At 44.7% G+C, this 27,934-nt stretch overlaps 1 long non-coding RNA gene across 5 annotated transcripts in view; it reads left to right on the top strand.

The window, feature by feature from the left end:
• The window catches only part of LOC105497569 (uncharacterized), a 230,478-nt gene that overhangs the window by 191,916 nt on the left and 10,628 nt on the right, over positions 1-27,934 (top strand). For 3 of the 5 annotated variants that reach the window (XR_011611406.1, XR_011611407.1, XR_011611402.1), the window contains one exon: positions 22,229-22,610. This is a non-coding gene — a long non-coding RNA (uncharacterized lncRNA). Of the gene's footprint in view, positions 1-22,223; positions 23,575-27,934 lie in introns of all 5 variants that reach the window. The other 2 variants (XR_011611403.1, XR_011611404.1) reach the window with 2 other exon arrangements.

Genomic DNA, 27,934 nt, shown 5'->3' with positions numbered 1-27,934 from the left:
CAAAATGGAGGTAATTTCACGTGTGTGTCATGAGAATGAAGAGTCATTCTGCAGTGCGGGGTCTCCAAATCTCCCCATGACTTCAGGAATGAAGCTTAGAGAAGGGCACTGCCATTATACCCACATGGCTGAACTTGGGCAGCAATTGCCTGGCATTGCACATGAGGAGAGCCAGACCAGGCTGCCCGACGTCCCGCCTCCCTCCCCTCAGAGTGCCACTGAGAGGCCCGAGCAGGAGCAGGCCAGCCCCAGCGATGGATGATTCCATCAGGTCCGGTGGCCCAGGAGTTTCTCTCATGCAGATGGCGGGTCCTTGGCTCTCCATCCATTCCCAGACAGATGTGGGGAGAATGGCAGGGGCTTATGGGGTCTCAAGACAGTCACAAGAGGGGAGAAAGAGGAAGGATAGAAAGGGGGTGAGGAAGGGTCTGATGGAGACCAGGGGACAAGACAAAGCAGCTTCTAAAAGGAGAGAGGTCAGAAAGCTAAGTGGGACTGTGCCTTTTTGGGTGTTGTGGGAGGGGTGGCCCCAAGTTTCTAGAAACTGGTCGTCCAGGGAGCCAGTCATCAAAGTGGATGTTTGACTGCTGGAAATATTTCAAAGGCAGAATCCAGGCCGAAAGGAGGAGGCCGGGAGTGGAGATCGCTGGCTTTCCCCGTGGGGTCTCAGCGAGGAGCAAGTGGGAAGGTGTGAATGTTGTGAGCGAAACCCTTGGCAAGCAGAGGGTCTGATTAGAAATTCACTCGTTGGTGTCTGCCGAATGCCGCGCGGGAGGCTGCAGAAGCCTGTGCCAGCCCAGGAACTTGTGGTTCACGACGTGATCCATGGTACAAAACAGCGCCCCAGGCCTGTTTAGCTCATTAGCCTCGAAGAGAGAAAAACGGGTGGCTGAATTTGAGGCGTGTGTGACAGACACTGGTGCCCCAGCCAGGGAGGGTGGGTTTCAGGACAGAGGCCTGCACAGCCCACTTCAGGCCGGCGTTGCCGACGGTGGGCGGACTCACCCCAGGCTTCATCAATCATGACCCCGTGGAACTTGGTCAGACAGGCGTGAAGCGAGATGCCCCTGTCCCTGAGGGGAGCAGCTCAGCGTCTGGGTGAGAGGCCATCGCAGTGCAGACGGGCTCGGCGTCTGGGTGAGAGGCCATCGCAGTGCAGACAGGCTGCAGAGAAGGCAGACTCCAGCAGCTTGGCGGGGTTGGTGGCCCCGGTAGGTAGGTGCTCGCGGCTCAGGCCTCGGGGGTGCTGGCTGGGCCGGATTTACGCAAGGGCCTGGGCAGCAGCATTTCCGGAAGTTTTGTTTTCTCTAATCTGGATGGTGGTTTAGTTTCAGGCTCTGTTACATAAGGTTGTTTTTCTTTTCTTTTTTTTTTAAATTGATGATTTGCTTTCTTTAACATACTTATTTCCAGGGCAAAAGTTCAAAACTAAAGTTTTAGGTTCAAGAACATATTAAAACCTATAATAGAAATATATTTAATAATATATATTAAGAACAATGAAATAATAAAATATAGTTTTAATCCTTTTATGGAGGAAGAGGCCTCAGTAGTTGAGCCAGCCCTCGAATTTGCTGGTGAGAGACATGGTGGCCACACTGTGAGGCAAGGGGCGGGGCTCAGGGCCCATCAGGACGCTGTCCATGGTACGATGGTGCACATGTGGTCTGGCACAGCCACAACACTGACCTCTTGCTGTTGTTGTGGAAATTAGTTGAATACACACAGGCACACACACATATGTACATGCACACATACACACGTGTGCACACACACGTACACACGCGCGCACACACACACACACGCTCCTGGCATATATGGACGTGTGAAGCTCCGGGTGAAGCTGTGGTTCCACCTCGCCTTTAGTACTTTGATGAGGGCTGCCTCTGACGGGGGTTTGCACAGAACCGTCCATAGTGGGTTTGGGAGGGGGGCTTGGGAGCTTGGTGAATGGTGGGGGTCTCAGAAGAGACATCCCCTCGAGGCCTGTGGACACCAGCTGGGTTGGTTTCTGCCAGTGGGGGTGATGCTGGGGTGGATCCGTCTCTAGCAAACGGAGCCCTCACAGGATTGCCTGATTCATAAGAATCGTCTGTGGCTTTGCCAAGATAAAAAATAAAGCCCTTGTGTGCAGTTGCGTATTTCCTCCCTAGTGTTATCTACGGTGCTAACCACTTTCCTCCCTTTGGCATGTTGCTTCGTTCCACCAGTTTTCTGGGTGTTGTGGAAAATGTGGGGGATTTCTGGATAAACATGGTGCGATTCGTAGCGTTGGGACTTGGGCCTTGCTGTGTGAAGCTGCTCCACGGGCGGGAATTTCCACCCCCATGTGCAGGCGGGAAATCGAGTCAGGAAAATGAGGCTTCTCTCCAGGCAGCCAGAGTTGAACTTCAGGGGCTTGAAGAATTGGTGCTTCTGTTCCCTGACCACACTCTGTCACTCTTTCCTTCGGATGATCACATGTGTAATTGCCTGAGTTTTGTGCCCCGGAATGATAGCAGTGAAGGTGAAACTCGAGTTCCGGCCTTCGCCTGCTGCATAATTTTTGTGAGGCTGCGCCATGGACACTCTCAGTTCTGACTTCAAAGGTCTCTGTAGACAGCTGCATAGGAAGTTGGAAGTCATTGTCCCCCTGTAGCAGGATTTTCCTGCCCAAACAGCCACGCATGCCCCTCTTTCTCATTCCTTCTCCCCTCCCACCTCTAACCCACCCACCCGTGCTGAGTGGCAGGCACAGAACAGGCCCTCCTGGGTGGTTGGTGAGACACACAGTGAAATGCTGCTGGTTACTGTTCCCACAGCGATGCCGTGGGCAGGAGCGCCACTGACCAGGAAAACTGGGCCTCCTAAGCTCTGGGGTGAGGAGGGGCGTGCCACTCCTGTCACTGCTGGGCAAACAGAAATGCTTCATTTGGGGAGCCCCCTGGTTATCCTAGGAAAGCACCAGAGAGCAGGGAGACGCTGGATGCAGTATGACTTTCAATAAAAATAAAAATAGTCAAAATTGTATTTATGACTTCATTGGCATAAAGAGAAACATTCCTATGATACATTAAAATACTTTCTTCAACCTAATAATCTTTTTTAGTCTTCTGAGTTAATAAGTACTATGGTCCTAAGCCCTGGACTTCCTGTGCTGGATGATGAGTCAGCCCTGGCTGGTCCGGACCCTGGGGAAACAGTCTGAATAAATGAGAAATGGACAAGTGGCTTTTGATAACTGACCCATTTCCCATAATAAAAATAACAATGTTCATAACAAAAGAGTAATGTTGCTATATCGAGGAATAAATTACCTTGTCTGCCAGTAGGACTGATGGTGCTTTGCCAGGACGTTTTTCCCATGTTTAAAGTAGAAATGGTTGGTGGTGAGTTGTACGGTGCCATCTTGATATTCATTAACACTAAATGGCGTCTCTATCTTCCTGACCTCAACACGTATCCCAGTGAGAGAAACAGACTGCCTTGATTATCCACTGAATTCCAAAAAGTGTTCATCGGAGGCTCACCTGGTGTTTTCAGTGAGAAGTTTCTTTGGAAGAAGCCTTGTGTGCAGTTTCTCACTGTGTGTGTGCAGCAGAGGTCTGGATTCAAGTGCGGGGCAGCCCAGGCCATTTGTCATGGACTAGTAACCTTTGGCAAGCTCTTCACCCCCCGGCCCTGGTGTCTTAGGAATACGTAAAATGTACGGTGTTCATGGCTCTGATACTGCAGTGGGTCTTGTCAGAAGTAAAAGTGACCACATGAGATAACACACAAGCATCTGCTTTGTAAAGAATACAGTGTGTCTGATGTTATCACGACATGATAATTTAGTAGCCACTTAGTAGGTAACTTGTCTGAACCTCTGAATACCAGGCTGGTTCACAGAAATATAGGAATGAAAGACCACGGGAATCGGTCTGCACACAACTAAATGGTAGGCAAGCTGACAGTGTCAAGGAAAGGGAAAGTGTGTTCCCTCCTGGGCCTGCGCTTCGTGGCTCTACGCTGAGTTCAGGTTGGGAGCATTGAAGCAAATCTACATCCCCTATACTGAGAAAAACAACAACCTCATGGCGAGAGGGAAGGTGCTCAGTAAACTTCAGTTTGCTGACAGTCTGGCATTTGTGTTGGACCAGCTGCCCTGGCTCACATCAGAAACCCATGACCTCCCTCAGGAAGATGGGAAGACCCAAGGAGATTTGTCACTTAGTGCAGTGTCAGAACTTGCCTGATGGGGCACACTTAGACTTTAACGCCTGTGGCACCTTCTGCAGTTGTGGGTGTGAGGGAGGATGGAAGGAGAGAAGAATTATTTGAGGGATTGTGTTTAACGGTGTAAGAAAGCATTTTAATGATTAGAAGGTTGCTTTCAGAACTCAAAGAACCATCTGAGCCCATTGAAAACTCTAGCCCACTCTGGCCTTTCTGACACAGGGGTGAAAAAAGGAAAAAAAAAAAAAGGCTAAGAAGCACTTGTGAAGGTCATGGACTCACTAAAAGACTGAGACCTCATCTTAGGGTCACAGAAAGCTTCTCCTGAGACCTTATGATGATATCAACAAGGCTTCTGTATAATAACAGGAGATTACATTGAAAAGAACTGTTGCCTCAGATCTTATCTAAGAAGGAGACTCTAGGGAAACCTACAGACAACAGCAAAGGCAAAAACAAGGACATTAGAGAAAAATTTAGCCTCTGAAACCGCAGCTGTATTAGAATCAACACAGCCCAACTCCTTGACAAATAAACATAAAACTTCACACTGAAGGTAAGATACAATTTATGTCAGGTTTATTTACCTGATGTATGATGTCCACTTCTAAGAAAAAAAATACAAGGCATGCTAAAAGGCAAAAATCACAGTTTCAAGAGAAAAATCAACCACCAGAACCAGACTCAGATATGGCAGAGATTTGGGAATTATCAGACTTGGAATTTAAAACATCTAAAATAAATATTTGAATGACTCTAATGGATAAAGTAGACAGCATGCAAGAACGGTTGGGTAATGTAAGCAGAGATGGAAGCTCTAAGAAAGAATCAAAAGGGATTACTAGAAATCAAATACTCTGTAACAGAAATGAAGAATGTCTTTATGGGCTCATCATGGACTAGACCCAGTTGAGGAAAGAATCAGTGACCTTGAAGATATGTCACTAGAACCTTCCTAAAATGAAAAGCAAAAAGAAAGAAAACATGAAAAAAAAAAAAAACAGAAAAAAATATCAAATAGTTATGGGACAATTACAAAAGGTGTGTGGTTTAGTCCATTCTCATGCTGCTATAAGGGTATACCCGGGACTGGGCAATTTATAAAGGAAACCAAGTTTAATTGACTCACAGTTCCTCATGGCTGGGGAGGCCTCAGAAAACTTACAATCGTGGTGGAAGGAGAAGCAAACATGTCCTTCTTCATATGGTGGCAGCAGGGAGAAGTGCAGAGTGAATTGGGGGAAAGCCCCTTATAAAACCATCAGATCTCATGAGAACTCAATTGCTATCATGAGAACAGCAGCATGGGGGTAACTGCCCCCATGATTCTACTACTTCCCACTGGGTTTCTCCCATGACATGTGGAGATTATGGGAACTACAATTCAAGATGAGATTTGAGTGGGGACACAGCCAAACCATATCAGTGTGACATGTGTAAACTGGGGATATCAGCAGGTGAAAAAGAGAAACAGGAGAAATATTCGAAGTAATATTGGCTAAGAATTTTCCAAAATTAATGGTAGACATCAAACCACAATCGAGGAAGCCTACAGAGAAGCCAGGGTAAACACTATATCAGACTTCTCTTTAGAAACATAGTTTCTAAATGCAAGCAAGAAGAGTGTGGGTAACATATTTAAAGAGCTGAAAGAAAAACATACCAACCTCATTTCTGTGTGCAGTGAAATTATCCTTCAAAAGTGAAGTAGAAATAGCTTCTCAGACAAACAGAAATTGAGGGAATTTGTCTCCAGTTGACCTACTTTGTAAGAAATGTTAAAAGAAGTTCTTTAGGGAGGAGGAAAATGATATAGGCCAGAAACTCAGATATAATAAGAAAGGAGGAGTCTTAAACAGGGAATACATGCAGGTAAAAATAAATAATTAAAAAAAATCTTAATTGATTTAACTGATAACAGTTTTGTCAAAATAATAATATCAATAATATATTGATTATAACTTATAGACAGTGAATTGAGTATCACTGAAATAATAAATGAAGAAGGGAAGAATCAGGAGTGCTCTGTTGTAAGACACCTACACTACTCATCAGTAGAGTTATTTGAAAGCGGGGTTATATTAGTTGTAAATGTGCACTGTAAACTTTAGGGCAATCGCTGAAAAAAATTTAGAAAGAAGTGTAATTAATAGAAAAGTGAAATCATAACATACTAAAAACAGAGAAGATGAAAAAACAACAAAGAACAGTATAACAAATAGCAAACTGTTTCAAATATAGTAGATACTAATCCAACTTTATCAATAACCACCTTAAATGTGAATAGTTTATACCAATTAAAAGCAGATACTGACTGAACTATACATTCAATACAGGAAACTTACTTTAAATATAAAAAACACAGATAGATTAAAAGTAAGGACATGGAGAAAGATATATCATGCCAACACTAATCAAAAGAAAGCTGGAGTAACTACTTTTAATTCCAACCAAAGTAGACCACAGAGCAAGGAACACTATCAGAGTTGAAGAGAGGCATTGTATAATGATAAAGAGGCAATTCTCCAAGAAGACATAACAATCTTTAATATATATGCCCCTAAAGACAGAGCATCAAAATACATGAGGGAAAAACTTACAGAACTGCAAGGAGAAATAAGTAAATCCATTATCATAGTTGGAGACTTCAACACCCTTCTATTAGAAATGGACAGATCCAGGAGGCAGAAAATCAGAAAGGAGATAGTTGAACTGAAACAGCTCCATCAATTGATATTGATAGAATAAAATTGGTATTTATAGAATATTTCATCCAACAACAGCAGAGTACAAGTTCTTTTCAGGTTCTCATGGAAGGTTCACCAAGATAGACCACATTCTGGGCCATAAGACATATCTTCACAAATTAAAAAAAAAAATAGAAATTATATGAAGTATGCTTTCAGACTACAGTGAAACTAAACAAAACAAAATCAATAACAGCTAGATAGCTAGAACATCCCCAAATATTTGGAAATTTAAAAATGCGCTTCTAAATAGCATATGAGGCAAAGAAGAAGTCACAAAAGAAATTTAAAAATATTTTGAACTAGATGAAAATGAGAATACAATTTATCAAAATAAGTGGAATGCAGTGAAAACAGTGTGTAGAGGAAAATTTATACCATTGAACGTACATATTAAAAAATAAAGATCTAAACTCAATAATCTAAGCTTTCACCTTATGAAATTAGAAAAAAAGCAAACTAAATTTAAAGTAAGCAGACGAAAGAGGCATAGTAAAAATCAGAGCAGAAATACTTAAGTCCTCGCTAATACCATTGCGACTTCAAGTGAAACAACATATGATGAAAACTGTTTTTTTTCCTCATCAAACTTTGTAACAAAATGATGTTGAATGAAATGGTATCAGTCCAGTACATGACTTTGCTGAGAGTTGCAGTTTCTGAGAACTAACCAATGACATAAAATGAGACCTTCCTATAAAAGAAACTGAAAACAGGAGAATAATAGACAAAAATCAACAAAACCAAAAGCTAGTTCTTTGAAAAGCTAAAACAATTGGTGAAGCTATAGTCAGGCTAACTTGCAGAGAGAGAGAGAGGATACAAACTGCTAATACCAGAAATGAAGGCAAAGCCATCACTGTTGATCCCATGGACATTATAAGGGTAACAGAGGACTATTACAAGCAACTGTATGCCACAAATTGGATAACCTAGATGAAATGGATCAACTACTTAAATGGCACAATCTGCCAAACGCACACCAAAAGAAACAGGCAATCTGAATAGGCCTACATCTACTAAATAAATTGAATCAATAATTAATAACCTTTCAAAACAGAAAGCACTAGGCCCAGATGGGTTCACTTGTGAGTTCTACCAAATATTTGAGGAAGAAATACCTATTCTCTACAATATTGAAGCAGAGAGCACTTCATAACCCATTATATGAGTCAAACATTACTCTAGTATCTAAACCAGACACAGTCATTACAAGAAAAGAAAACCAACTCGTATCTCTCATGAACATAGATGCAAAAAATCCCCAACAAAATACTAGCATATTTAGTCTAACAATGTAAAAAAAATTATATATCATGGCCAAGTGGGATTTGTTTCAGGTATGCAAGGCTGATTTAACATTAAAAAATTAATGAATGTAATACATCACATCAACAGGCTAAAGAGGAAAAATTGTATGATCATATCAACAGACGTAAAAACATCATTTGACCAAACTAGGGATAGAGGATGCACTCATTTTCTAGGGCTGCTCTAACAGTACCACAGACTGGATAGCTTGAACCACAGAAATTAATTTTCTTACAATTCTGAAGTTCAGAAGTCTGAGATGATAGGGCTGATTTTATTTTTCTGAGGCCTTGCTCCCTGGCTTGATGGCAGATGACTGGGCCGTCTTCTTCCTATGTCTTCACACAGGCTTCCCTCTGTACATGTCTGTGTCCAAATTTACTCTCCTTATATTGGATTAGGGCCCACCGTAATGACCTCACTTTAACTTAATTACCTTTTAAAAGAGCCTATCACCAAATATGGTCACATTCTAAAATACTGGATGTTAGGACTTCAACATATGAATCTAAAGAGACGACATAATTCAGTCTGTAAAAGAAGGAAACTTCCTCAACCTCAAAGAACAAAAGAACGTCTATAAAAACCAACCGACAAAATCAACTACAACTTCTCTGATGAAAGAGATCAAAGAAGAGCTAAATAAATAAAATTGATGTTAATGTACAAAACGACTAAACGTTAAAATGTCAGTTTTCCCCAGCATGGTCCATAGATTCAATGCAATCCCAATCACTTTATTGCAATCAACAAATTGGTTTTAAATTTTATTTATTTATTTAGAGATAGGGTCTTGCTCTGTTGCCCAGGCTGGAGTGCAGTGGCACGATTGTAGCTCATTGTAACCTTGAACTCCTGGGTCCAAGCAATCCCCCTGCCACAGCCTCTCCAGTAGGTAGGACTACAGGCACATGCAACCATACCCACATAATTATTATTATTTTTTGTAGAGATAGGATCTTGCTATGCTGCCCAGGCTAGTCTGGAACTCCTGGCCTCAAGCAATCCCCCTGCTTTGGCTGCCCAAAGTGCTGGGAATTATAGGGATAAGACACCGTAAAAACCTTCCATACAGATTTTAAAAACGTGTCCTGGTTTTAAAATCTGTATGGAAAGGCAAAAGATCCAGAATAGCCAATACAATATTAAAGAAGAATAAAGGTGGAAGACTGACACTACCTGACTTTAAGACTTACTATTAAGCTAAGCAATTCAGAGCATGTAGTGTTGCAAACGAATGGACAAATACATCGATAGAACAGAACAGACAGCCCAGAAATAGGCCTGCACACATACAGAGTCAACAAAGCAGCAAAGGCAATTCAGTGGTGAAATTATAGTTTTATCAACAAATGGTGCTGGAAAAAAGGGACATTTGCATGCAAAGAAACAAACAAAAACAAATACATGAATCTAGACAGAGACCTTGGAGCCCTCAAAACAATTAAGTCATGAGGGATCACAGGCCTACAGGTAAATTACAAAACTAAAATAATTTCTAGAAAATAAAATAGAAGAAAATCTAGGTAAAATTAGGTTTGATGATGAGTTTTAGATGTAACACCTAAACCATCATCCATTAAAGAAAAAGGTTAGACTTCGTTAAAATTAAAACTTCTGCTCCATGAAAGACAGTGTTAGGAGAATGAAAAGACAAACCACAGACTAGGAGACAATATTTGTAAAAGACATATTTCTAATGTCTTTTTGGACTTGTATTCAAAATATACAAAAAAAAACCCTCATAAGAGAACAACATAATTAAAAATTTGGCAAAAAATCTGAACACGCATCTGATCAAAGATTTATAGATGGCAGATATGCATATGAAAGACAGTGAACATCATATGCCATTAGGGAATTGTAAATTTTAAAACAATATGACACCATTATACACCTATTAGAATGGCTAAAATCCAAAATGCTGACAATACCAAGTGCTGACAAGGGTATGGAGCAGCGGTGACTCTCCTTCTTTGCTGGTGGGAGTGGAAAATGGTGCAGCCACTTTGGAAGACAGCTTGGCAGTTTCTTACCAAACCAAACATTCTCTTACTAGATGGTTGCTATTTACCAAATGCTTTGAAAACTTACAGCCTCGGAAAATCCTGTACACGGGCGTTCAGAGCAGCTTTACCTATACTTACCAAAAATTAAAAGCAAAAATTGAGAGAAGACAAGTCCTTTGATAGGTGAATTGATAAACAAACTATAGCCCCTCAATACAATGTAATATGATTGAGCGATGAAAAGAAGGGAGCCAGCAGCCATGAAAAGACAGGGAGGGGCGTCTGACAGCATCGCTAAGTAAAGACAGCCAGTGTGAAAGGGCTAGATGCTGTAGGATTGCAATGGTACAGCATTCCGGAAAAGGCACGACTGTGGAGATGGTGGAAAGCTCAGGGGTTCAGTGTGTAGGGGTGGCGTGTGGAAGGCGATTCTTAGGGCAGCAGAACTATTCTGTATGATTCTGTAGTGGTGGATACATGACATTGTGTATTTGTCAAAATCCATAGACTGCACACAACAAGGAGTGAGCCCTGATGCAAGCTCTGGCTGTGGTTAGTATCGTGTATCAATACCGGCTCATCAGTGGTAAGGAACTTACCGCACTAATGGTAGATGCCAACAATATGGGGGCGGTGGTGTGGGGAGAGAGTGTGTAAGGAAACTCTCAGTACTTTCAGCTCCATTCTTCTGTTAACCAAAAACTGCTCTAAATAAATACATTTTATTAACTTTAAAGAAAAACCTCTCTGGTTCTGCAACCCCAGCATAAAACTCTAGATATTTAGGTATATTTTCTTCAAGTATTTTTCTAGGTGATTTTTTTTTTTTTTTTGAGTCAGAGTCTTGCTTTGTTGCCTAGGCTGAAGTACAGTGGCGCAGTCTTGGCTCACTGCAACTTCCGCCTCCCGGGTTCAAGCGATTCTCCTGTCTTAGTCTCCCGAGCAGTTGGGACTACAGGCACCCACCACTATGCCTGGCTAATTTTTGTATTTTTAGTAGAGACAGGGTGTCACAATATTGGTCAGGCTGGTCTCAAACTCCTGACCTTGTGATCCATCTGGCTCGGCCTCCCAAAGTGCTGGGATTACATGTGTGAGATGAATTTTTTTAATGATTCAGTTGGACTTGGTATTGGATATGTTGACTCATAATCTAATGTATTGCTTTCCAATAAATCTTATAATAAATGTTAAGTATTCTCCCATGTCACTAACTATTCTATTAAGACATGGTTATTAATGGCTACCTAATATTCTCTTATATGAATGGTTTTTATAGATTGAAGTGTAGAATGCTTTTGTCATTAACATTTTTCTATATGAGCCCTTCTGGTAGGTTTTAAATGATTTCCTTTAATAAGTTTTTATTATTTTATTATTAAAGTGGAATGGCTGGATCAAAAGGGGTAAACATATTTAAGGCTTTTGATGCATGGTGCAGTTTCATCTTTCTTTTCTTTTTTTTTTTTTTGAGATGGAGTCTTGCTCTGTTTCCCAGGCTGGAGTGCAGTGGCGTGATCTCGGCTCACTGCAAGCTCTGCCTCCTGGGTTCATGCCATTCTCCTGCCTCAGCCTCCAGAGTAGCTGGGACTACAGGCGCCCGCCACCACGCTCAGCTAATTTTTCATATTTTTAGTAGAAACGGGGTTTCCCTGTGTTGACCAGGATGGTCTCAATCTCCTGACCTCATGATCCAGCCACCTCGGCCTCCCAAAGTGCTGGGATTACAGGCGTGAGCCACCGCGCCCGGCCTCACCTTCATTTTTACCAACTTACATCCTCTCCAAGTTGTGAAATTTTAAAGAGTAGAATGGGTAGACATGCTGATTAAAATTCTTCAACAAAAACTCATTTCAGTCCAGCCAACGGTAGGTGAGCAGCTGCTATTTGCTGAGAACGCTGCTAAGTGCAGAGGACCTGAAAATGAGCAGGAGAAGGTCTGTGTCCTTGCCTTGCCCAGCGCGGTGGGAGACTCATGTAGAATGCTGTGCCCTGCATCCCATGGGGCCCGGAGAGGGCCAGCGAGGGGCTTGGCAGAGAGGAGGCTTCAGCTGGGCTCTGGAGGAAGGGCTCACGCTGGGAGGGTGTTCCAGGCGCGGGAACAGGGTGGGCCGAGGCGCGGCGTCAAATGCTGCACTGTGTGTGGCTCTGGAGGCTCAGCACGAGGCTGGAAGTGGCCTGTGGGGCTGGGGACAGGGATTGGCTTTGTACAGTGTATAAAAAAGTTGTAGGGTTTCGGGGGTTCGTAAAGTGTTTTAGTAGATAAATGACATGGCCAAAGCTGTGAGTTTTTTTTAACCTTTTGTTTAGAATATTTCAAACACATACAAAAGAATGGTAAATTGAACCCCCAAGCTCCCACAGCCGGCTTCAACAATCACTAACACACGGCTATGTTAGCCCCACTATGTTTAGCCCCTTCCTACCTCCCTCCCCACAGGTCATTCTGCAGCAAACCCATCCCTGCCCGTTTTAGAACAACACCCGATCAGGTAAGGATACTGGCGTAAAAAAGAAAAACAAAACCGCACCACCATGGTCACACCTGACGTGAATAACAATAATTTCTCATCATTATCAGATATCTAGCTCCAGTTGCAAACTTACCTGTATCACAGTTGGTTTGTTTGGATCAGGTACCAAAGAGGTGCAAACATCTGCTTCAATTCTACTCCGGTTTGATCTGGACCTTCCTTCTCTGTCCCAGGGTCTCCCCGTCCGGTAGGAGACTCAGCTCCCAGCTCTCTTGGTGGTGCTCGGTCGTCATTGGAGCTGAGGAGACCAGGCACCCGTCACCCCCGGATGCCCTCACATGCCTGGCACGCCACCTGGGCCAGTGTGGGCTGCTGTCCTTCGTGAGTCCCTGTGCGGCCTCTGCTTTCCTGGCCACCAGTTCCCAACACCGGGGCGGGGGCGGGGGGGCGGCCTATGGCTCACCATGCTTGGACATCGTGTTAGGGTCTGTGGGGGTACCTTGTTACTACTTTTGTTGAAGATGCCGCCGTCTGAGGGTTCCTAGTTTTGCTATGCAAGTTGCTCTGTTTTAATGGGAACTTATAGATGTTTCAAAAATGGCACAATGACGAACACCTGGCCTCTGCCATTCAGATATATGTTTCAGAGGAACCATGAGCAATGCGTCGCGGGGACTTGAGAGACGCTGCTGGGTGCACTGTGGGGTGAGGTGGTGTGGCTGGTGCAACAGCATCCATGAGGGGAGGCTGAGGCTCCAGCTTGGGGTGGGAAGGTGTGAACCCTAAAATACGCAGGATGTAAAATCTCCAGACTTGGCGGTTGCTTCCATGCTTGATTTTGTCATTTGCTTGATGACATCTTCGTTCAACAAATACTCATTGATCACCTTGCATCACCTCATAGGAGTCACACATTAGAAATAAATGAGCAAATAAGACAGATTTTGTTTATTTTTATTTGTTGAATACCAATATGTGCTTTCTTGTGTTACAATCATGGTTGGTAATAGTATATTATAAGCTAGAGAACATTCTTAATATTTTTAAGAAACAGAGTTAAACATAATTGCAGCTTCCTTCTCTGGAATCCCTTTTCTCCTTGGCTTACCTGACACATATTAATGCTTTCCTTTTCCAATATGACCCTGTCATTGTTTGTTCATGATCACCTCCATTACAGTGAGCTCATTTTGCTTAAGTCCTTTAAAATGATTAATTGATGATGACCCTTGTATTAAAATACCATATTTCTTGATTCTAAGATGCATATTTTTCACCTGTGAGTGTTTCTGAAAGCTGAATGCAGCTTGTAATTGATGGGTGCTTTTAACATAGTCTTTTTTTTTTTTTCTGAAAAGCTGTTAATAAATAGATGGCACATCCTATAATTTATGGCATCTGAGAGTCAAGGAAATAGGGTGCTTCTCCGTCATGTTGTGGAATGGGCTGGCTTAGACCTGACCAGCATACTGAATTCCATCTCTAAAATGCCGGCGAAGGACACTTGCAGCAAGAATCCTCACCAAAGCGCCAGCCAGCTTCCTCATTTTATTGCTTTATTTACTGATTCTGGATTGCTTTCTGGGTTCTATTAAAAAATGATTTTTGCCTCATGATGCAGTCCTAGTACCAGATGAACGTGCAGGGGGTGGCTGCCCCTGGCTCCCGTTGAGAGCAGGTTGGCTGCACCAGCCCATATTCAATCACCCATTGGCAAGCCCCGTCTTACCTTACAAGTCGGGTGGATTTTGCATGTGAGTTTTTAGCGTCAAATTTACCACTGGAGGACTGTAGGAAAGATATCTATCTAGCTAACAACTTAAAAGCACACCTCTAAAAACGTGACATTTTGCCCTGAAAAAGGAACACTCTACTTGTAGATAAAAGAAAGATAATTGATTAAGCTTGCTATTTACAAAAGAAAAAAGTGCAGTGAATTTAAAGGGGGGAAAGAGAGGTTTTTAGATTTTTTTTCCCTCTAAAATGGATGGCTCTTTTTTCCTTAATGGAGATGGAAGCCATTATGAGACACCCTAACAGGTTCCGGGGTTTAGTCCTACAGTGCTCCCTCCGTCTTCCAGATCCTGCCGCCGCCAAGCCCCGCTCTTACTGGGTGGGTGCAGGGCCGGCAGATGCTGCTCTCGGCCATGTGCTGCCTGCCTGCCGGGCCGGGGGTGTCCAGGCCACTCCGGGGGCGTTTAATTCAGGGACTGAGGTTTTTCAAAAATAGATGCTCAGGGATCCAGCCTGGAAACGGCAGGATGGCAGCAGGAAGAATGATAGCATCATTTCTCTCGGCTTGGTCCCCTTTCCCCTTGGATTATGGTGGCCGGCTTACACGCATTTATGGTATTTCTGGAGTACTTGGAAACAAGATTTATTGTACTTTAAGAAAAAAGTAATGAAATGCAAAATCCAGCACAGTCAAAAGACAGTATGTTGGGGGATGCAGGGATGGATGTCGGGGTTTCAGGGCTCCTCTGAAACCTCTTCCACGTGATGATGCATCTGTGAGGCCTGCACCTGCACCCACGGCCCCCGCCCAGGGGCACATGGAGGGGCCTCAGCCGGCCCAGCAGCCTGCCTGAGTCTCTCACGGTGGGATGGTTCAGGGTGACAAATTTGACCACACCAGCACCCAATCCACCTTCCTCTCATCTTCTCCACTGAATTTCTTCTCTGAATTTATTGCCATTGTCTCTGCCCCACTGCCCATCTACTGGCACAGCTGTCAGATTAATTGCCTTAATACCTCTGCTTATGTGATCTTTTTGCTCAGAGATCTTCAATGGCTCCATATTGCCCTTCGAGTTAAGCAGAATCTTCCTCCTTGGGCATTACAGACCCTCCCAAGTGGGGCCCCATGGAAACCTGAGGCTGCATCTCCCACAACTCCCCACATTGACTCATCTTAGTATCCCTAACACCTATCCTGCGTCTGGTAGCAAGTTGATGTTTATCGAAAGAGAAGGGGAGCATGTTGAAGCTATGTCATGATTAACATGTCCTCTGCATTATAGACAGAGAACAATTTTTGTTTGTTCATGCATTGTCTTCCTTGCTATGTTGCATTATCAGCTCTCCTTAAAATCCTTATGATGACGTCTCTTTCATTTGGATATTGCTGGCTCGTGGCTTCTGACTTGACACAGAGTAAGAGCTCAATGAAAACACGTGGCCCTACCCACTGAACCCACCCATGCTTTCCCACTGGAATTCAGTCCTTTCACATCAGTGGCTTTGCTCACGTTGTTCTCAGTCCCCTCCTGACTATCTGAGCTCTGAAATCCCAGCCCTCCTTCACGGTGCCTTTTACATATGCTTCTTTATAACTGCATATGCTGTGGGTAGTAAAGCAGGGAGCTTCTTTCCTTGGCTTTTCTCTAGGGGTCTTCATTGGCACCTACTCACCTTCATCAAGCATGGCGCCATCCTAGCATCACAAGAAGGCGCAGCCCTAGAGGCCGTGGACATCATTTCCAAACAAAGCCAGACTGAATGGCAGACAGCATCCACCTGCCCACCTTCATTTATCAGTGAGAAAACTGGGGTCCTGACAGAGGACATGAATTGTCCAAAGTTCTGTAACTCAGGCCTCTGAACTCCCACTCTTGGGCTTACTGTTAGAAGAAAGGTGAGTTTGTGTGCAGTGGTGGTCGTTTCTGATACTGACCAGTAAGAGATGACGTCTTTCAAAATATTATCCTTATTCCTGTAACACAGAGTAAAATAAATACTCAGTTGTACAGACATAAAACCTAGGTCTCAGAATATCAAGGAACAATTCTACCTAACAATTGCTTAACAGTGTCATCTTGATAGATTTATCTTAATAGTATAGCTAATAATAAAATATTGTAAAGTATGCCTTCTCTTTATGAAACAGGATAAAGCATTGCCTTTTATTTATAAATCAGGTAGGGTCACTAAGGTGAAGAAATCTATGACTATGTCTGTAAATGTCAGGAAGCATATTCCAAAGGTAAAAAATGCATGAAAAATTATGTGTGCCTGCCCTGCACACCTGGTTACCTATATACACTCTGATCACAACCAAACACCTAGTTTACTGGATCAGCCACGTGTTGAGGGTGTCTCACACAGGGATGCTCTGGGTGTTCCCTGGACTGGTGTATGTGACATTATAGCTTTCAGGTGAAGGATGAGAGCATATAACATTAGATGAAAAGAAAAAAAAAATCACTTAACACTGTGGACCAGACCTGGGGCAAGAACACAAGATCAACTCAGTAGAAAGGGCTTTGAAACTGGGCATGGTGGCTCACACCTATAATCCCAGCACTTTGGGAGCCTGAGGCGGAATGATGGCCTGAGCACAGGGGTTAAAGACCAGCCTGGACAATCATGGCAAGACCCCATCTTCACAAAAAATACAAAAATTAGCTGGGCGTGGTGGAGTTCACCTGTAGTTCCAGCTACTCAGGAGGCTGAGGTGGGAGGATCAGTTGAGCCCTGGAAGGTTGAGGCTGCAGTGAGCTGTGCTCACACCACTGTACTCTAGCCTGGACAACAGAGTGAGACCCTGTCTCAAATAAATAAATAAATAAATAAATAAATTTTAAAAAGGAAAGAAAAAGAAAACAGAAAAGAAAAAGGCTTTGAAGCTGGAACTTCCCGAATGTAGACTTGAGACAAAGCCCAAGGTGAGGCTTAGGTAAGGGTGATCACAAGTCCTCAGGAAGGCCAACTTTGAGACCCAGGTCAGAACATGACATAAACATTTACACTCAGTTGAACACAGGAATGTGGGTGAACTCGAGTTCTTGTTTACAAAAATAAATGAATAATGTCGCTGTGTTTTTTATTTTTGTTTTCTCCCATCAACTTCTCCATTGGATAAGCAAAAAAACAAGTCATTGAAATAAAAATGACCTTGACTTCACTTGTTTCTGGGACAAAGAAGACAGGGCACCTGAAGTTTTGGATATTTGAAAAAATGTGCTAAAGAACGCTCAATCCCTGGGAGCCGTGGGAAGATCTGTTTTCCAGGTGTTACCCCAGGGAACAATGGCACTCCTCACTCCTCACTGGTCCACTCTGGCTGGGCCAGCATCCATCCTTGCTCCATGACCTTGCATGCATTCTTCCAACAGAACAGGGTCTATTGAAAAGTAGACCTCTTGAGTCTGGTGTCTGTGTCTTCTGTGTCATTATTCAGGGCCGATGCATGCCAGGTGAGCAATAAATACAGATGCTTCTCTCATTAATGCTTCTCTATCATTTAATATCTTCCTCACCTTTATTCTGAATCTCAAATTCCCTTGTCTAGTTGCCTTGGCAAGTCATCAAATAAAATCTGTAGACACTTGTTGTTATTAACACCTCATCAGATATATGATTTGCAAATATTTTCTCTCAGTCCACAGGCTACCTTTTCATTATGCTGGTTGTTTCTTTTGCTATGTAGAAGCCTTTTAATCAGACGTTGTCTCATTTGTTTATTTTTGCCTTGGTTGCCTGAGCTTTTGGTGTAATATCCAAAAAATTTATATCAAGGACTTCCACCCTATGTTTTCTTTTAGGAATTTTATGGGTTCAGTTCTTAAATTCAGGACTTTAATCCATTTTGAGTTAATTCTGTATAGTATAGGATAATAATCCAGTTTTATTCTTTTACATGTGGATATTTAGTTTTCCTAACATAATTTACTGAAGAGACTTCCTCCATTCTGTATTTTTGGTGGTCTTGCTTAAAGTTGGTTGACCATATTTTTTTGGGTGTATTTCTGGGATCTCTGTTCTATTCCATTGGTCTGTGTGTCTATTTTTAATGCCAGTACCATACAGTTTTGATCACTGTAGCTTTGCAGTATAACTTGAAATCACAAGAAATGCACATAACTCAATATAGAAACAAACAAACAAACAAACATAACCCAACTTTAATAAATGAGAAAGGGACCTGAATATACATTTTTCCAAAGAAGATATATAAATAAATGGCCAATAGGTATATGAAAATGTGTTTAACATCACTAATGACCAGGGAAGTGCAAATCAAAATCATAATGACATGTCACTTCGTATCTGTAAGTCCAAAGATAACAGTGTGGATGAGGATGCAGAGAAAAGGGAACACTTGTGCACTGTTGCTGGGAATGTAAATTGGTAGAGCTCTTATGGGAACTAGTATGGAAGTTCTTTAAAAAATTAAAAATAGAATTACTATGTGATCCAGCCATCTGTCTGCTGGGTGTATAACTAAAGGAAATGCATTAAGCACCTCGTGTTCATTTAATCATTATTTGCAATAGCACTCTCCTGTTCATTTAATCATTTGCACTCTCATGTTCATTTAATCATTATTTGCAATAGCCACTATATGAAGACTACCAAATGTCCATCAAAGAATGAATGATTACAGCAATTGTGGTATTTCTGCCATTTGCTACAACATGGATGAAACTGGAAGACACTATGCTAAGTAAAATAAGCCTGACACAGAAAGGCTAATACTGCATGATCTCACTTGTATGCCAAACTGAAAAAATATAAGTGGAATGCATAGAAGCAGAGGGCAGAATCGTGGTTGCCAGGAGCAGGGAGGGGTGGAAGTGGGGAGAGCAGGTGAAAGGTGTGAATTTACAGTTATGCAGCATAAGTAAGTCTAGAGACTCGTTGCGCTGCATGAGAAGTATGGCCAATAAGATTGAATAGTACACTAAAAACTTGCTGAGAAAGTAGATTTTAGGTGCTCTCACCAGACACATGCACAGAAAGTAACTATGGAAGGTGATGGATACATAAATTTGTTTGACTGTAGTAATCAGTTTACTAAATGTGTGTATATCGAATCATGTATACCTTAAATCTATGCAATAAAAATGTATTTAAAAACACTTATTGAGCACCCTTTGTGTGTATAGCACTGAGCTGGGTCCTAGAAAACAACAATATATGGTTTAAGACACATTCCCTGTCCTCAAGAAGCTAAAATTTCATAGGGGAGATACAATAAGACGTATCTACAGCTAACGTAAGTAGGGATGCTGCTCAACACATGATTTAATACCAGATTAATGGCTCAGGTCTGATGACATGGCTCCTCTCTCATTACACTTTGTTTAATAGCTCATTTGCTTGTATCCTGCCCTATCTTCTGTGCTCTGAGAGACAGAAACTATGTCTGTATTTAAATTCTGACTTCCAGCAGCTACTCCGAGTTCCAGACACTTGGGGAAGTGGGAAATAGGAAGCATTTATTGAATGAAGGAAGGAAGTAATCAGTTCAGGGTAGGGCGCTTGGGAAAGAGCACCAAAAAAATAAAAAATAAAAAATAAATAGATGAGGGGGTGTTGAAGCTGGCTCTTGAAGGCAGTGAAACTGTGGACGAATATGTAGCCTGCCCATGTCAGTTAACTGGCAGTGAATGGAGTGCCATCTGTCTTCATGAGATAGAAAGAAGACTGGTCGGTCAACTGCAGACTGGACCTGAGCGTAAAACAATGAGGACAAGAAGCTGCCCCCATGCAGGGAACTGTAGCAGCCTCAGCCTCCTTGAGAAAGCTCAGTGTCACATCCTAACCACTAGAGCACCAGGGATGCTAGGAAGCTCTTGTTTGAGATGTGCACTGGTGACTGGCGTGCATTGCAAAGAAAGTGCAGAGGATAGAATAAACATTTCCTCAATGAATTAATAGCGTGAAAGTTGAGAGGATGAAAATTAACCTAGAGGGTAATGTATGTTTATCTCCTAGTTGGTGGGAATCTTGCCCACCATCAATAATTGCATGTGGGAGTTTCGTGGTGTTGCATGAGGAGTGAATTCAGAAGCTAGAAACTGCTCCTAGGCCCTGCAATGAGCCCAGAAATCCTTCCCATCATTTTGTCTGCCATGCTTCTCTTTCATGACACTGTGCCTCTCATGCAGCTGGAATCAGTGCTTGACATTTTATTTACTCCTGATGCCTGCCTTTTATTTTGCCTTGAAAATTCTCCAATTACTCTTCAAAACCCACCTCTTAGTGACTGTGCTCCCACTCCCATGCCTCCAGGCCTCGATTTCCCCTTGGCTTCTTGTCCTTACCCCGGTGCAGTGCTCAGCCTCATTGCAGGCTCCTGATGAGCTGTGGGGTTCACCAGTGCCCACACCTGTGTCCGTGCCTGTGCTGGGCTGCTTTTTCAGATGGCCCCCTATACCCCACCTGCACTTTTATTGCCTGGCTGGCCCAGGTACCAATCTCCACAACCCCTTCCTGACCGCTGCCAGCTCCTGCCTCCCTTTTCCCGGGCCAGGGCAGTCCTCCTCCCGCCGGGTCCCCACAGCACTCAGAACGTCGGCTTTATAGCATGGCGGGCAGGTGGTTGTTTCTTCTCGGCTATGTCATCATGGCCAATGACCAAGCTCTATGTCGATATCCTAATTGAGGGAAAAATTCAATGATCAAACATACGCATTGGCTTTCTGTTTATCACTCTCTTTATAAATTTAACCATGTATTTTTAAGTCCTATGCCTCATTTATAATTTCCATCATCTTAACTACTTTCTAGTACAAAAGAGTAGAACACATGGCATTCCAGTGTATTACAAAGGATGTGTGTACTTTAATTTGCTGAGGACAATAGCAAAGAAAAATCACCTGATTTTATAAATACATAATTAAAATACAATTTTATGTTTCTTAAGACTATCAACTTAAATTTGGCTATAATAAAATTACTAAGCCTGAATCTTTTTGTGGATATGTGAAGTATAATGACAGGTAAAAATGTTAGTTAGGATATTGTATTTCAGAATTTGCTTATTTGCGAATGTTTCTTCAGTCTCGGTCAACACTAGAGAAAGATACTTGTTGGGTGACGGCAGACGTGTAGAGGTGCAGGCAAATACAAAAAAACAGGAGGACGTCATGGGGCTGAGGCCTGAGCCGTGTGGCCGGCAGTCCTGCTGCGAGTGCAGACTCCACCTGCCAGGGCTCTAGATGTAGGATTTAGGGGAGCCGCACAACTGGCTGCACCTTGGCTCCCTGTCTGCACGATGGAGGCAGGAATGACAGCAGCCACGGAGCTTTCTTCCCGCGCTGTACAACGTGAGGCTTCTAGACACTAGGGCAGCATCAGGGAGTGGTCCTTACTGGTGAGAGGAGCATGGACACGAACTCCAACAGCATGGAGGGCTGTGGCCACCGCCTGGGGGACAAGCACTGTGCAGACCTCCATGTGGGGCACCTCGCATCGGACGTTATCTAACCACAGCACAGTGCCATGTTCTGGTCCGTAATAACAGAAATGCAATGTATTTTTAGAAGTTTTCCCATTCTAGAGTCACCCAATAATGGGATGGTGACTTTTTTTTTTTCCAAGACAGTCTTGCTCTGTCACCCAGGCTGGAGCGCAGTGGTGCAATCTTGGTTCACTGCAACCCCCACCTCCCTAGTGAAATGCATTTTTATCATATTTGCATCATTTTAATCATATTTGCATCATTTTAATCATATTTACAACAATGATTTTTTTTTAAGTGCAGCAGAACAGTGCATGCCCTATGATGCCGGCAAGACGAGGCCTGACCCTGAATGCAGAACAGCCTGCCTCGTGGACCCAGAAAACTCATCCCTGGGGCCAGTTTGAAAGTAAAGAGCAGAAGAGTTGATGTTTGAACTGTCCAGAGGAACCTACAAAAATCGAGACCTCTGTGAAGAAGTGGAATTTTTGACCTGAAGAAAAGTAATTTTCCACTCCCACGCTGCCCGCCTCATATCAGACGTGCTCCTCTGAGACGTGTCTGCTGGTCATGGTGTGACCCGTTTACACAAGCCGATCGCGAGAACAGATGTGAATTAAACCTCTTCCTAGACAGTCAATACATCCGACGCTCTTGCCCCGCACCGCGTCTCCCCAGGTGAAGGGTGAGTCAATACATCCGGCGCTCTTGCCCCGCACTGCGTCTCCCCAGGTGAAGGGTGAGTCAATACATCCGGCGCTCTTGCCCCGCACTGCGTCTCCCCAGGTGAAGGGTGAGGATGAATTTGCTCTACGCAGTTTTCTTCATTGAACACTGAGGGCTCCTGGCACCAGCGGGCGAGGAATGTGCACCTTCCTCCCGGGGAGGCCAGTGGCTCCATACAGGAGCGGCTGCAGCTGAGGGGCCAAAAAGCCTCCAGGCCATCCCCAGGAAGGGCAGCTTTTGAACTCTGCCTCGGGAATCCCTTGAGTTTCATGACCTTCAAGCTGAGCACGAGGCTAGGGACATCTGGGGATTTGTGCTTTAACTGCAAATGCCACGGTTTAATTTTTCAGGATCACTCCTAAAAGGGCAGTTTGAAGATTTACTGAGGATGTTTGGTTGGAGACAGGCCCTGGAAACACCAGGCTTTTCCTTGGTGGTGTTTTGTTTTTTGTTTTGTTTTGTTTTGTTTTAGGCAGAGTCTCGCTCTATCACCCAGGCTGGAGTGCAGTGGCGTGATCTCGGCTCACTGCAACCTCCGCCTCCCAGGCTCAAGTGATTCTCCTGCCTCCGCCTCCTGAGTAGCTGGGATTACAGGCACTTGCCACCACATGCAGCTAATTTTTGTATTTTTATAGAGATGGTGTTTCACCATGTTGGCCAGGATGCTCTCAATCTCTTGACCTCGGGATCTGCCCGCCTCGGTCTCCCAAAGTTCTGGGATTACTTGGTGTTTTATTTAAAAGTGCTACTTGGTACAGACAGGGGTACTGAGATCTTTGTTTTGGTACTGAACTGAGCGCGGTTCCTCAAAGGATATTCAGGGTAAGGATTTTTAGACGCAGCCCTGCTACACGAGCATGGGTGGTTTGGACGAAGGCCTACCATTCTGCTTCAAAGAAACAGATAATTTGCTCTTGATAATGGTAAGTACAGAGGCCTTAATGCATTTGGCTGTTGTCTGAGGTTTATACTAATTACATCATCGGCACTGCCATTGCAGGTCCGCGTCTTGGATCAAATGCTGGAGGCAGCATGGCTTAGCAAAGCGATCCTGGACTTTGACTTCACGCAGATGAGGTGGTGAGAGTCTCAGCTCAGTCACTTTATAGGTGTGCAATCTTACGTGACTTATTTAATGCTTGGAGACTTGTTTTTCTCATCTGTAAAACTGGAATAATATTTATCCTGTTAGATTATGAATGACTGACAAGCTGCTATGGTTTGGATATGATTTGTCCCTACCAAACTGTATGTTGAGGCTTGGTCCGAAATGGGGTGGCGTTGGGAGCTGATGCCTTCAGGAGGTGACTAGATGGTTAAGATGGATGCATCTTTCTCCCAAGTCTGCGTTAGCTCCTGCGGGAGGGGATTAGTTCCCATGAGATCAGGTAGTTAGTTATAAAGCAAGACTGGCTGTCCTGGTTGGTTCCTCTTTGCACACATCTTTTCCCCCTTCCTCTACTGTAACATGGAACCAGAGCTAAGCAGGTACTTCTTGGACTTCCTGGCCTCCAAAACTGTGAGCCAAATAAACTTCTTTTCTTTATAAATTACCCAGTCTCAGGTGTTCTGTTAGAGCAATACCAAGCGGACTAAGACGCAGGGCTGCACATAGGAAAGTGTCAATGAATGGCAGCTGTTAGCACCGTCTGATTAGAACCTGCAACGTTTCCATCTGCTCATGACCATTTATTCAGCACTTAGATGGTTGCAGGCACGGACTAGGTGCTGAGGGCAAAAAAACGGCTGAGACAGCATTTTTAAACTCAAAGCGCTTTCTCATGTCAACTTGAAACCTTCGTAGATATGAAGATTCAGGGCCATGAATTTTCAGCTTTTGCACCCTTTTAAACTTATACAAGATGGTGGTGTCTTTTATGCATAGTGAGTTCTTTTTCTTCCATGTAGTCCCTCAGGAGGCGGTGACGAAACCTCAGCGACAGGTATTTTTCATGATATTCTGATTCCTGCACAGGGATCGCGTGGCTTCTTGCCCTGGTCTGTGCTGCCCTAGAATCCTTGTGTGAAGTGTGGTGCTCTGTGATTGTTTTTCTGCCTCCCCCAGAGTCGAGGCTCTGGCCAAATGTAATGCAGAGGTGAGACCAGCATGTTGGCTGCCAATCTCCCCACGACATGTCTGCACGGATCCTCTGTCCACCCCAAGGCTGCCGTCCTGGTTCTGAGACTCAGCGTGTCACCCTGTAGATCCTGTAAGAGTCCTGATGGCAGCCTCCTCCAAGCCATCCAGATTGCACTGTGGGGATGAATCTTAACACAGGCTCAGTCGTGGGTCACTCCTGCCCAAACTTTCAGCGGACGGTGGTGGTGCTGCCCCCACCGGACTGGCCTCATTCCTCTCTCGGAGGCGCCATGCTCTCTGCTCCCTCTGACCATACGCAGATGGACTTCGTGTACACCTTGTCTGTGTCTCCTCAGCCTTGGCTCAGTGTGGCCTCACTTCCTCCAGCACCCTCAGAACTCTGCCCCAAATGATGGCTTCAAAATCGGCTCGTCCTTCAAGACCACGTCCCAGGAGCTGTCCTCCATAAGGGGCTGTTGAACCCTCCTCTGCACTCTGCACACCCCACACCATGGCCAGCCCCACAGAGGCACCTCCTTCCTAGGGCCTGAGCGTCTCAAGAGGGGGAACCTCCTCACTATCCCACCTTCCCCTCCTCCTGCCCCTGTCTTGAAGTCTTTGGAGCACTGTGCTTCTCCCAAACAGAAGTGTTCAAGGAAAGTGTGTTGAATTGTGTAGAAACAGACAGACAGAGGGGTGCGAGTCACACTTCGTGTCTGCGGTCAGCTACAGTAGACTCTGTTTCTGCCAATGCCTACTCTATCCCCACCCTGCTGTGATTACCCGCACTGGGCTTTGGAAGGAGCTCCACCTGGAGCCCCGTGAACCCTTTCATGAAGTGCAGGAGGATGCCACAGGCTGTGGTTTCCTTATGATGTTCTGCTACCCAGGGGCCGCCACACCTGTCATTCTCTGCTGTATCCGAGGGGCTGTAACTAGAGTCACAGCCAAAGAGCACTTGCCCTGCACAGCTCCTGGGAGAGGAGGACAGAGTTTCTGTTTGCAGAACTTTGACCCTTTTTGGGCATGTGGCAAACAATCTTTGCAATGGGTTTGTGTGCGCAAAAGAGTGGTCCTTTGGAAGTTTCCGGCACATGCATGTGTTCATTTCGCTCGCCGCAACCTCAGCGATGCCGGGTGGGGGTGACTTAGATGAAAAGAAGGACACAGATGATCCCTTAGCCTCACAAGTGTTTACTTCACTTTTATTATTATTATTACTGTTTGAGATGGAGTCTCGCTCTGTCGCCCAGGCTGGAGTGCAATGGCACGATCTTGGCTCACTGCAACCTCTGCCTCCCGGATTCAAGCAATTCTCCTGTCTCAGCCTCTCGAGCAGCTGGGATTACAGCCACTCACCACCATGCCTGGCTAATTTTTGTATTTTTAGCAGAGATGGGGTTTTACTATGTTGCCCAGGCTAGTCTCGAACTCCTGACCTCAGGTGTTGCACTCATCTTGCTCTCCCAAAGTGCTGGGATTACAGGGCATAAGCCACGGTGCCCTGCCTACTTCTCTTTAAATTCTCAGTCTGTACCCACCCTCAAATCTGTGGAGTGAATTATGCAGGAACCAAGCTTAAATTAAGCCTTGGTTATAGTGGGCTTGACTCAAGTTTTGGGAAGAAATGAAAGAGAAAAGAAAAAGATGCCCTGGACACAGATGGGAAGAATGGGTTGCAGGAAGACTAAGGCAATGGGTGGAACCTTGAGGAACACGGGCCAGTGACGGCCGCCTGGAAGTCAGCTCCTAGCTTCTGCCACACTGCAGGTGTTTTGTAGATAGCCCTTAAGGTTGGGGGTCTGGAATTCTCCACGCCTCCTTCATAGCAGTGGTTAACCAGCGTGATTTGAAACAGATGTTGAAACCTGTTCTCTCCAAGAGCGCCCCCGCCACTAACCCAAACCAACCTCCATATGAGGAAGGCAGAATGCTGGGTGGAGGGAGCCGGGGCACAGACAGGCTGGTCCTGACAGCCTGGCGTGTGTGAGCACAGGGAGGCCTGGTTTCACAGGAGAAGGAGCTCTGCAGTTCTCACACTGGGGCCTAGGATACACTCCCAGCTCCTACAACCACCGAGGAGCAGGTTAGCCACCTTGCTTCACTGACCTTGGAGTGGACCCCTAGGGAGGTGGAGTAGCTTTCTAGAGGCCACAGCGGGTCATGGGTGATGGTGGGATTCTTCCCGCTCTGCGGAGCCCTCCTGTGATGAAAGTCAGTTGGATATAAATTTGGCTTTGGGGAAGGGGTTTTGCTTCTCTGGCCGTATTTCCTGATCTGTAGTATGAGTGTGGCAGGAGCACATGAGACATGGGGTCCCTCCCAGCTTGCTCAGGGCATCTCAGGTGTGTACCTCAATGTTTGCTCCAACCTCAAAGCTGGCTTCTGTGCTGTATCAGGAATAATCACCAAGACTGGCTAACGGGGCCTGGCAGGTGCATCTCTGAAAGGCTCTACAAATGCATTGAGGGCTCAGCAAAAAGGCCTGAGATTCAGGTCAGATTTGATAAATAGCAGGGTGGTCTCCAAGTAGTTCTGCCTGTGATTTTGTGGTTTGATGCCCCCAGAAGCTGGTGGGTGGGTGGGTGGGGTCGTTCAGAGGGGCAAGAGGCTGGCTGCTTTGATAGCCTCCGGAAGGCTGTGTTTCTTAGTTCTATGCGGAGAGTTCCCAGGGCATTGGCCTACATAGTTGGTCTGCATTTCACATGAGTGTGCGTTTTGGTTTTTAACTACGTAATTTCTTTATGGAAACCAGTAATTAAAAATTATTGTGCAACAAGTGACTCTGCATTGAACAAACCTACATACTCAAGTAAAACTCACACAATAGGCACTTTGGGAACTCACTCATGGGGAAAATCACTTCCAGCTAGGGCAGTGGTGGCTGGAAGAGGGGATGGAGGAAGGTGTCGCGGTGGGCGGCTGTGGGCTGGGAAGAGGGGATGGAGGAAGGTGTAGGGGTGGGCGGCTGTGGTCTGGGAAGAGGGGATGGAGGAAGGTGTAGGGGTGGGCGGCTGTGGGCTGGGAAGAGGGGATGGAGGAAGGTGTAGGGGTGGGCGGCTGTGGGCTGGGAAGAGGGGATGGAGGAAGGTGTAGGGGTGGGAGGCTGTGGGCTGGGAAGAGGGGATGGAGGAAGGTGTAGGGATGGGTGGCTGTGGGCTGGGAAGAGGGGATGGAGGAAGGTGTAGGGGTGGGCGGCTGTG

Source organism: Macaca nemestrina, chromosome 13 (genome assembly GCF_043159975.1).
Source record: "Macaca nemestrina isolate mMacNem1 chromosome 13, mMacNem.hap1, whole genome shotgun sequence".
In the NCBI taxonomy this organism is placed as follows: domain Eukaryota; kingdom Metazoa; phylum Chordata; class Mammalia; order Primates; family Cercopithecidae; genus Macaca; species Macaca nemestrina.
The sequence above is the reverse complement of the archived record's forward strand: the minus strand, read 5'-3'. Positions and strand labels throughout refer to the sequence as shown.